We start from the raw sequence: 12,344 nt of genomic DNA on the forward strand, positions 1-12,344 counted from the left end.
TAAAATTAACCTTCACATCCTTCTGTTATATATTTGCTTTTACATTTTATTATATATCCCTCGGGCATTGGAGGGAGTAAGAAGGAATCAAGAGCCTGATTTCATCAACAAAATCTAATTCAAACTACCAAGCACAACAGGGGAAAGGAGGGCCTTGTTGTAAGTTATAGAGCATCTTATGGATCTAGGGCAGGAATGGCGCCAGGCTCACAAGGAGGGAAACAGAGTCTGGAAAGTTGTGAGGGTCTCATCTCTGCTTCTGACTCTAAATGCCTTTTCTTTTCTATCACGCTGCAGGCTGATTCCTCTACTTCACAGGAACTCTTGGTAAAACTACAGATTTGTGGTTCCATCTACCTACAGAGAGTTTGTATTCACTGAGGATCTCTTTGGCCCAGCTTAAGCCAGCCAGGTAAGCGATCATAACACAGGATGGCAGCAGGCATCTCCACTACACGACAGGCCTCTATGAAGTTTTGGCACTTGAGAGCTCTTAGGGCATTGATGGTGTGGCCCACTTTATTCAGTCCTCGAGAGGCCCACCATGACTGCCCCATCCACAATGATACCCTCTCCCTCATTCTCTACTCCCAAACCCTGCATGGTTTATTTCTTCACTATCTTACAATATACTGTGTTTCATGTTTATGTGTTTATTGTGTCTCCCCTGCTAGGATGTAAACTCCATAAGAGCAGAGATTTTTTTTTTTTTTTACTGTTTTGTCCCTAGAGAAGACTGGCACTCACTATGTATTAACAGAGTATTTGTGGAAGGAAGGAAGGAAGGGAGGAAGGAGGGAGGGAGGGAGAGAGGGAGGGAAAGAAGGAAGGGAGGGAGGGAGGGAGGAAAGGGGGAAGATATGCTGTAATTCAACTTAGTGATCCCTCAAGAGTAGAGCTAGGACTGAAATTAGAAGAAACAAAGAACAGAGGAGTTGAGAATAAGCTGACAGATGTGATTATTACAATCAGGAGGACTTCAAGCTATGGTAACCACTTTTTCTGACACTTACCTATTAGGAATATCGAGGTGGAGGCTGTGTGAAAGGGGAGGAGCTGATTCTAGAACTGGACTAACCCTGCATCCAACAGAGATCTAATAGCTGTTGGTCATTTATTATGTCTCAGACACCATGCAGGCACCTTGTAAACTCCATGAGATGTGAGAAGACTGAGGGGAGAGGTTGAGTTGTTAGACTGTGATCACCACGCAGTGGGGGGTGGAGCTTTAATTAGCCTCCACGCTCACTGGAACCAGAAAGCCCACACTTGCCAGTGAGATGATGCTCGAGCCCAATAATGTTTTACTGTTGCTGTATGGTTTACATTAAATTATAGTACTTGCTTGAAAGGAAATGCTAAAAAAGTCTGGTTAAATAGCCTATTAAACAAACCTTCTTTTATGAATAGTAAATACTACAAATTACCATTTTAATTGTTTGCTAAAAAGACATCCAAAATATTTGAGAATATTGTCATAAGAAAGTAAATAGTACATCTGTAATCTTACTTATCAAACACTTTGCTTAATTATTAATTAAGCAATAATTAATTAATTGTTACAAAAAGGAAGTTTATCATCCTTGTTTGAATCAGTGGGGTCAAAAATTAAAGAATGTTTAGTCTGTTTTATGTGTAAATACCTATATAAATACATATGCATGTGTATAACATTGATAAAACCTTACATAAGTTTCAACATTACTAATCACCTGACAAAAAGGTGCCAAAACTTGTCAACTCATCAGAACCACATTCTTTGGCAATCGTGGGGTAGGATTATGAGTTCAATTTATAAAATAACTTACTGACATTGAAGAGGAATCTTAATGAGTAGGAAAATTGGACTGAGTGTAGTATAAAAGGGAAGAGTTATTCATTTAACAAACACATACTGAGTATCTAACTAAGTTCAAAACATTGTTGAATGCTAGAGATTCAAGTCCGAATAGTCATATTTCCTTACCTAGAGGAACTTACAGTTTAGCAAAAAGGAATATTATGTTCAACCCTCAGTGCTCAACTATGTTTGTATAATTCCATTTATATGAAATGTCTAGAACAGACAAATTTATAGAGACAGAAAGTAGGTTAGTGGTAGCCTAGGGCTGAGGGAATAGAAGAAAGGTGGGTGACAGCTAAAAAATATGGGCTTTATTTTGGGAGTAGTGAAAATATTACAAAATTGATTGTGGTGATGGTTTCACAGTGCTGTGAAGAGAAAAAAAACCTTTCAATTGTATACTTTAAATAGGCGAGTTGTATTACATGTGAATAAGATTGTTAACAAAAAACCTACATAACCCAACATTTATTATCTCATATTGTCTGTGGACCAGGAGTCTAGGCATGGCTTAATTGGGTACTTTGCTTAGGATCTCACAAAGCTGCAATGAAGGTGTTGGACAGGGCTGTGATCATATCACTCAGGGCTCAACTTTAAATGAAATGTTTTTAAATGGGCTAATATGTATTTCATATATCACGTGTAACTTATTTCTGTAATATCAATCCACAATTTCAATAAAGTAAAGTACTTTCTCTCATGGTTCTACAGATTGGCTGGGCTCAGCTGGTGGTTCTTCCCTGGGATCTCCCATGCAGTGGTGGTTAGCAGTCTTCAAGGATGCAGTGATCCGAAAGTTCAGTTGGCCTGGACATCCAAGATGGCCCACTCAACTGGCTGACAGTCAGAGGTGACTGTTCGCTGGGAGGTAAGCTGGGCTAGACACTAGAATCCCTGCACGTGGCTTCCCGTGTGACTTTGACTTGGGCTTTTCATACATAGCATGGCAGCTCTAAGAGGGAGCACATGGAGAGTAAGCATGATGCAAAAGCAGTTAAGATAAATCAAACACTTTTAAGGGCTACACCAGGAACTAGCACAGCGTCACTTCCACTGTATTTCATAAGTCAAAGCAGTCACAGGGCTTATCCAAACTTAGGAACATAGAGAAATAAACTCTATCTCTTGATGAGGGAGTATCAAGACCACATTGTAGAATAATGTGGGATTAGAGTTATCATTAGATATCTTTGGAAAACATCATCTGCCACAGATAGAAAAGTCATCGTTTTGAGCAATGTTTCATTTCAATTTTTTTTTTTTTAATTTTTATTTGGCTGTACCACATGGCACGTGCGATCTTAGTTCCCTGACCAAGGATCGAACCTGTGTCCTCTGCATTGGGAGCACAGAGTCTTAACCACTGGACTACCGGGAAGTCCCAAATTATGTTAACCTAGCACTAAAACTTTCAAATGCAGTAAATCATTATCTGTCTGACAAGCAAGGTTGTTCCCATCTACACTTACCTAAGGGAAAGAAGGAAATGCCACATATGGGGAAAGAACTTCCCTCCAATGGTGAGACAAGTACTAGTGCAGGTCTAACATGCACACCCACACCCCAAGTAGCACAGAAACAAGTCTTTAATATCCAGGGCAAGATAATACATCCAGACAGTCTTCGGTGATAATAAATCTAAATGCTTATCTATGAGTGTCATGTCCCTTCAGCTCTTCATCAATTCAAACAGAAATTAATCTATTGAAATCAACTATATGATACTGTTAAGTGTTTTAGACTGTATAAAAGCTTATAATCCAGAAACCATGTCTTCCTGTAATTTACAACTTATGCCAAAGGGCAGAAAAATATTGTCTCTTCTTCATGATTAGTCTCAGCAGTGGTTGATGTGTCCCTTATTTTTGAGTGTTATTGGTTTTTGGCTTTTTTCCCCCAAATGGCTACCAGAATAAGTTGCACAAAATTCAGAATTAATTTTGCGTAGGCTGACTTTTAACCTGCATTAATTTAGAAACATGTTCAAGCATTTCTTGTTTACCATCAGTAGAGATAAGATTGTGGTAACAGTCTCAACATTTTTCCATAGTGCTGCATATAAAAGAGAAATATGAACAATTTTCACAGTAACTGACATAAATTAATTTTTTTAAACTATTAACTCTTCATGTTTGAATATGGTCATTAGATAGGCTTGGAAAACCCCAAAATGTTCTCCCAATGCTTAAAAATTTCTATGTCCCTGCATCTTTTAGTCTTCTTAAAAAGAAAATGTACCTAAGTGGGGACCTAGAAAATCCCAGATTGTTGATACACAGGTTCTGTCATGGCAGGAAGAGAAATAAAGGTATTAGAAAGTTGTGTTTTTTTCCTGACAAGATAGTCCTCCTGTCTCACTTTTTGGTATGATGGAGAGCAAAGATTCAGTCTTTTCCTAGGTCCCATCCCCAGCATGAGCCTTGCCGCCATTTATCAGTAGGGACAGTCCTGATAGCCCCCAAGCTCTCTGATGAGGTTACAAAGAAAGTAGCAAGAGGCTGGTTCACTGGAGGGCACTTTTAATCGATTGTGAACGTGTGTTGTGTATGTAGGTCAATGAATTTCTGGAAGTGTGCTCAATGAAGGTTACTTCCTTGGGCTACCTTTGACCTCAATTTAAGCAATTTATTTATAGTTGGGACAATGTTGTTTTAACATGAACTTAAAGTAAATTGAACAAGCCAGTCCCCAGTGCAATGATCCGCCACTATGAAGCCCATTTTTTACAGGAAAGAGATGCATTTAGATCTTTGGGAAGAACTGGATAGGGACCAAGGTGGTGGAAGTGTGGGAAGAAACTTCAGAAACAAAGATAAATGGTTTGTTTTTTAGAGGAATAAATGGGTCCACACTCCATTTCATTAATCAAGTTGGCAACAGTATCAACAAACTCAATTGCTAGCAACTGATTATCTGATTAAAATGGCAAGAAGAATACGTCCAAATAGGTAGAGAGTGTGGACTAAATTTTATAAGATTTAAAATACCCTTAGTGCATTCGTTTCGACTGTATCAGTAGTACCTGGGGTACCATTTCGTCAGAAAAAAATCTCAAGGATTTGCTTATTCTTTACAGACTATGCATCCCTTGTTCTCTTGAGAATCTTACTCCACTTCTCAAGTGTACTGAACTACACTGATCCACTTAAAAAACTAAACTGACCTCCGTTATCTTTGTTCATGCTGCTAAAATTGAACTCCTTAAGGTCATGTTGCGTTATGTGGTCCATGCATTTTGTTGTACCATTCCCAAATATTTCTAGGTACCTAAAAATGTTTAGGGTAGACAATAAAGTCACTAAATGAAAATTGGATGCAACTTGCCCAAATTTCAAAAAAGAAAGGAATGTTCTTTTCACTCCACCTATGGAGTATGAAAATGACAGAAAGAGGCATTGACTAACCCCCAAACTCTTGCCCCAAGGGCAGGCCAACAATGTTGCAGATGGGTGCAGACGGGTATCTAGGACATTCAAGCTCCAAGCCCTGGGCCTTCAATGCCTCTGTCTCCTTCATTTGGATGATTCAGTGCTACAGCCTGGTTTTTCTGGTCCCCATTCACCTGCAGCTCTTGCTTAACCAATCTATTGTGTATAAGAAGGTGACTTTCCCACCAACACTTCTGCAATCTCTTTCTCATGAAATGCTTTGCAAGACAGCTCTCCCTTTGACACCTTACTGAGCATAATACCGTATCCTGTGTAGATTAATAATGTATTTGTCCCAAGATCAGCTATCTAGAAAACTCAGCTATCCAGAACACAGCCAAGAGTAAATAGGAAGATAAAAAGTCATCTGAGCCACTAAAGGAAACTTAGAGAATATGTACACAAAATCTTGCTCATTTTACTCAGAGAAGAATCTCAAGCCATCGCTCAGGGCTTATTTACTTCTATTTTACGTGCAATTGATAATCAACCAACTTCTTATTCAACATCACAAGAAAACCAACAAACATGCAGAAGGAAGAAAGAAGGCTGGTAGAAGCAGGCACGCTAGCAATAACCAAAATAAACCTGACAACTGCTTTGGATGAGAAAACGAGAACTTCAAAATGTACATCAGAATAAAAGATACATCATTCTAAATCAGTGCGTGGGAGTATCTCAACATCCCCTGAGGCCATCACTGATGTTCAGTACAGTGGAACTCAGTCCTCAAGAAAAGGTTAAATTATATTTTGAATTCCAGTAAGAAGGCAGAATGTATATTGCCCATTACATAAAGTTTTTCAATAAAAATGGCTGAAATAAAGGATTTCAGTTCATTCATTTATTAAATAGGCATCGAGTGCTTACTATGTGCTGAGCTCGACTTCCATTCCCTGCCTTTTGTTTTTAATTTTAGATAACTGAGGCCTGGAAGATAAGCTATCTGCTCATTCCTAACAATTTTCTCAACATTGTTGAGACTAAGCCAGGCCATAAAGATAGCACATCACTGCCCCAGTGCTCTCCCTTCTGCAGGTTTGCTGCAGGCTCAGATTGCTGTCAGTGGATTGCTTGATGTGTCTGAATGGAGTGATGAGACACAGCTCAGTTAAAACCTATTGCTTTATTAACTGTGAGAAACTCAGTGGAAATAATAGATATTAGGACCTGGGGATGCAGTCTCTCTGTTCTTAACATAAGGAATAAGGCTATCTCTTGTTAAGTTATGGGCTCTATTAGTCAGATAACTGACTGCCTTTGCCTTGGTACCAGAAAGCACAAGCTAAGACTGTGACCCACTTCTCACTATTGAAGGGATTTCATGGGTGTTATTTTGTGCACTGCGTTTTGTTTCCATATCTTTTGTTTTCCATTTGCCTCTTCCTTTTCACTTATTTTGAATGTATATCTTTTTGCTCTATAGTTTGTTTATTAAAAACTTGTATGGAAGTTGTCATGCGCTAGATGCCGTTCTAAGCCCTTTACAAATATTAACTCATTTATTTCTCATAATTATGCTATGTGACATCCATTTATAGATCATTAAAAACTGACACTGAGAGATTCATTATCATATGTATCCTTTAATCTACACAAAGTCTTTTTGGAAAATAAGAGAATATATTGCAATCCATAAACAATTAGCTAATAAAATTAACTGGAAAATTTACTTAAATGTATCCTTATTTCCCAGCAGTGTCAAATATACCAGAGGTGTATGATATAGATAGAGGTGTATGATATAGATAGAGGTGTATGATATAGATAGAGGTGTATGATATAGATAGAGGTGTATGATATAGATAGAGGTGTATGATATAGATAGAGGTGTATGATATAGATAGAGGTGTATGATATAGATAGAGGTGTATGATATAGATAGAGGTGTATGATATAGATAGAGGTGTATGATATAGATAGAGGTGTATGATATAGATAGAGGTGTATGATATAGATAGAGGTGTATGATATAGATAGAGGTGTATGATATAGATAGAGGTGTATGATATAGATAGAGGTGTATGATATAGATAGAGGTGTATGATATAGATAGAGGTGTATGTATGATATAGATAGAGGTGTATGATATAGATAGAGGTGTATGATATAGATAGAGGTGTATGTATGATATAGATAGAGGTGTATGATATAGATAGAGGTGTATGATATAGATAGAGGTGTATGATATAGATAGAGGTGTATGATATAGATAGAGGTGTATGCTATAGATAGAGGTGTATGATATAGATAGAGGTGTATGATATAGATAGAGGTGTATGATATAGATAGAGGTGTATGATATAGATAGAGGTGTATGATATAGATAGAGGTGTATGCTATAGATAGAGGTGTATGATATAGATAGAGGTGTATGATATAGATAGAGGTGTATGATATAGATAGAGGTGTATGATATAGATAGAGGTGTATGATATAGATAGAGGTGTATGATATAGATAGAGGTGTATGATATAGATAGAGGTGTATGATATAGATAGAGGTGTATGATATAGATAGAGGTGTATGATATAGATAGAGGTGTATGATATAGATAGAGGTGTATGATATAGATAGAGGTGTATGCTATAGATAGAGGTGTATGATATAGATAGAGGTGTATGATATAGATAGAGGTGTATGATATAGATAGAGGTGTATGATATAGATAGAGGTGTATGATATAGATAGAGGTGTATGATATAGATAGAGGTGTATGATATAGATAGAGGTGTATGATATAGACAGAGGTGTATGATATAGATAGAGGTGTATGATATAGATAGAGGTGTATGATATAGATAGAGGTGTATGATATAGATAGAGGTGTATGATATAGATAGAGGTGTATGATATAGATAGAGGTGTATGATATAGATAGAGGTGTATGATATAGATAGAGGTGTATGATATAGATAGAGGTGTATGATATAGATAGAGGTGTATGATATAGATAGAGGTGTATGATATAGATAGAGGTGTATGATATAGATAGAGGTGTATGATATAGATAGAGGTGTATGATATAGATAGAGGTGTATGATATAGATAGAGGTGTATGCTATAGATAGAGGTGTATGCTATAGATAGAGGTGTATGCTATAGATAGAGGTGTATGCTATAGATAGAGGTGTATGATATAGATAGAGGTGTATGATATAGATAGAGGTGTATGATATAGATAGAGGTGTATGATATAGATAGAGGTGTATGATATAGATAGAGGTGTATGATATAGATAGAGGTGTATGATATAGATAGAGGTGTATGATATAGATAGAGGTGTATGATATAGATAGAGGTGTATGATATAGATAGAGGTGTATGATATAGATAGAGGTGTATGATATAGATAGAGGTGTATGATATAGATAGAGGTGTATGATATAGATAGAGGTGTATGATATAGATAGAGGTGTATGATATAGATAGAGGTGTATGATATAGATAGAGGTGTATGATATAGATAGAGGTGTATGATATAGATAGAGGTGTATGATATAGATAGAGGTGTATGATATAGATAGAGGTGTATGATATAGATAGAGGTGTATGATATAGATAGAGGTGTATGATATAGATAGAGGTGTATGATATAGATAGAGGTGTATGATATAGATAGAGGTGTATGATATAGATAGAGGTGTATGATATAGATAGAGGTGTATGATATAGATAGAGGTGTATGATATAGACAGAGGTGTATGATATAGACAGAGGTGTATGATATAGACAGAGGTGTATGATATAGACAGAGGTGTATGATATAGACAGAGGTGTATGATATAGACAGAGGTGTATGATATAGACAGAGGTGTATGATATAGACAGAGGTGTATGATATAGACAGAGGTGTATGATATAGATAGAGGTGTATGATATAGATAGAGGTGTATGCTATAGATAGAGGTGTATGATATAGATAGAGGTGTATGCTATAGATAGAGGTGTATGATATAGATAGAGGTGTATGCTATAGATAGAGGTGTATGATATAGATAGAGGTGTATGCTATAGATAGAGGTGTATGATATAGATAGAGGTGTATGATATAGATAGAGGTGTATGATATAGATAGAGGTGTATGATATAGATAGAGGTGTATGATATAGATAGAGGTGTATGATATAGATAGAGGTGTATGTATGATATAGATAGAGGTGTATGATATAGATAGAGGTGTATGATATAGATAGAGGTGTATGATATAGATAGAGGTGTATGATATAGATAGAGGTGTATGATATAGATAGAGGTGTATGATATAGATAGAGGTGTATGATATAGATAGAGGTGTATGATATAGATAGAGGTGTATGATATAGATAGAGGTGTATGCTATAGATAGAGGTGTATGATATAGATAGAGGTGTATGATATAGATAGAGGTGTATGATATAGATAGAGGTGTATGATATAGATAGAGGTGTATGATATAGATAGAGGTGTATGATATAGATAGAGGTGTATGATATAGACAGAGGTGTATGATATAGACAGAGGTGTATGATATAGACAGAGGTGTATGATATAGACAGAGGTGTATGATATAGACAGAGGTGTATGATATAGACAGAGGTGTATGATATAGACAGAGGTGTATGATATAGACAGAGGTGTATGATATAGACAGAGGTGTATGATATAGATAGAGGTGTATGATATAGACAGAGGTGTATGCTATAGATAGAGGTGTATGATATAGATAGAGGTGTATGCTATAGATAGAGGTGTATGATATAGATAGAGGTGTATGCTATAGATAGAGGTGTATGATATAGATAGAGGTGTATGCTATAGATAGAGGTGTATGATATAGATAGAGGTGTATGATATAGATAGAGGTGTATGATATAGATAGAGGTGTATGATATAGATAGAGGTGTATGATATAGATAGAGGTGTATGATATAGATAGAGGTGTATGTATGATATAGATAGAGGTGTATGATATAGATAGAGGTGTATGATATAGATAGAGGTGTATGATATAGATAGAGGTGTATGATATAGATAGAGGTGTATGATATAGATAGAGGTGTATGATATAGATAGAGGTGTATGATATAGATAGAGGTGTATGATATAGATAGAGGTGTATGATATAGATAGAGGTGTATGATATAGATAGAGGTGTATGATATAGATAGAGGTGTATGATATAGATAGAGGTGTATGATATAGATAGAGGTGTATGATATAGATAGAGGTGTATGATATAGATAGAGGTGTATGATATAGATAGAGGTGTATGATATAGATAGAGGTGTATGATATAGATAGAGGTGTATGATATAGATAGAGGTGTATGATATAGATAGAGGTGTATGTATGATATAGATAGAGGTGTATGATATAGATAGAGGTGTATGATATAGATAGAGGTGTATGATATAGATAGAGGTGTATGATATAGATAGAGGTGTATGATATAGATAGAGGTGTATGATATAGATAGAGGTGTATGATATAGATAGAGGTGTATGATATAGATAGAGGTGTATGATATAGATAGAGGTGTATGATATAGATAGAGGTGTATGATATAGATAGAGGTGTATGATATAGATAGAGGTGTATGATATAGATAGAGGTGTATGATATAGATAGAGGTGTATGATATAGATAGAGGTGTATGATATAGATAGAGGTGTATGATATAGATAGAGGTGTATGATATAGATAGAGGTGTATGATATAGATAGAGGTGTATGATATAGATAGAGGTGTATGATATAGATAGAGGTGTATGATATAGATAGAGGTGTATGATATAGATAGAGGTGTATGATATAGATAGAGGTGTATGATATAGATAGAGGTGTATGATATAGATAGAGGTGTATGATATAGATAGAGGTGTATGATATAGATAGAGGTGTATGATATAGATAGAGGTGTATGATATAGATAGAGGTGTATGATATAGATAGAGGTGTATGATATAGATAGAGGTGTATGATATAGATAGAGGTGTATGATATAGATAGAGGTGTATGATATAGATAGAGGTGTATGATATAGATAGAGGTGTATGATATAGATAGAGGTGTATGATATAGATAGAGGTGTATGATATAGATAGAGGTGTATGATATAGATAGAGGTGTATGATATAGATAGAGGTGTATGATATAGATAGAGGTGTATGATATAGATAGAGGTGTATGATATAGATAGAGGTGTATGATATAGATAGAGGTGTATGATATAGATAGAGGTGTATGATATAGATAGAGGTGTATGATATAGATAGAGGTGTATGATATAGATAGAGGTGTATGATATAGATAGAGGTGTATGATATAGATAGAGGTGTATGATATAGATAGAGGTGTATGGATATAGATAGAGGTGTATGATATAGATAGAGGTGTATGATATAGATAGAGGTGTATGATATAGATAGAGGTGTATGATATAGATAGAGGTGTATGATATAGATAGAGGTGTATGATATAGATAGAGGTGTATGATATAGATAGAGGTGTATGATATAGATAGAGGTGTATGATATAGATAGAGGTGTATGATATAGATAGAGGTGTATGATATAGATAGAGGTGTATGATATAGATAGAGGTGTATGATATAGATAGAGGTGTATGATATAGATAGAGGTGTATGATATAGATAGAGGTGTATGATATAGATAGAGGTGTATGATATAGATAGAGGTGTATGATATAGATAGAGGTGTATGATATAGATAGAGGTGTATGATATAGATAGAGGTGTATGATATAGATAGAGGTGTATGATATAGATAGAGGTGTATGATATAGATAGAGGTGTATGATATAGATAGAGGTGTATGATATAGATAGAGGTGTATGATATAGATAGAGGTGTATGATATAGATAGAGGTGTATGATATAGATAGAGGTGTATGATATAGATAGAGGTGTATGATATAGATAGAGGTGTATGATATAGATAGAGGTGTATGATATAGATAGAGGTGTATGATATAGATAGAGGTGTATGATATAGATAGAGGTGTATGATATAGATAGAGGTGTATGATATAGATAGAGGTGTATGATATAGATAGAGGTGTATGATATAG

Source organism: Phocoena phocoena, chromosome 3 (assembly GCF_963924675.1).
Source record: "Phocoena phocoena chromosome 3, mPhoPho1.1, whole genome shotgun sequence".
Taxonomy (NCBI): Eukaryota; Metazoa; Chordata; class Mammalia; order Artiodactyla; family Phocoenidae; genus Phocoena; species Phocoena phocoena.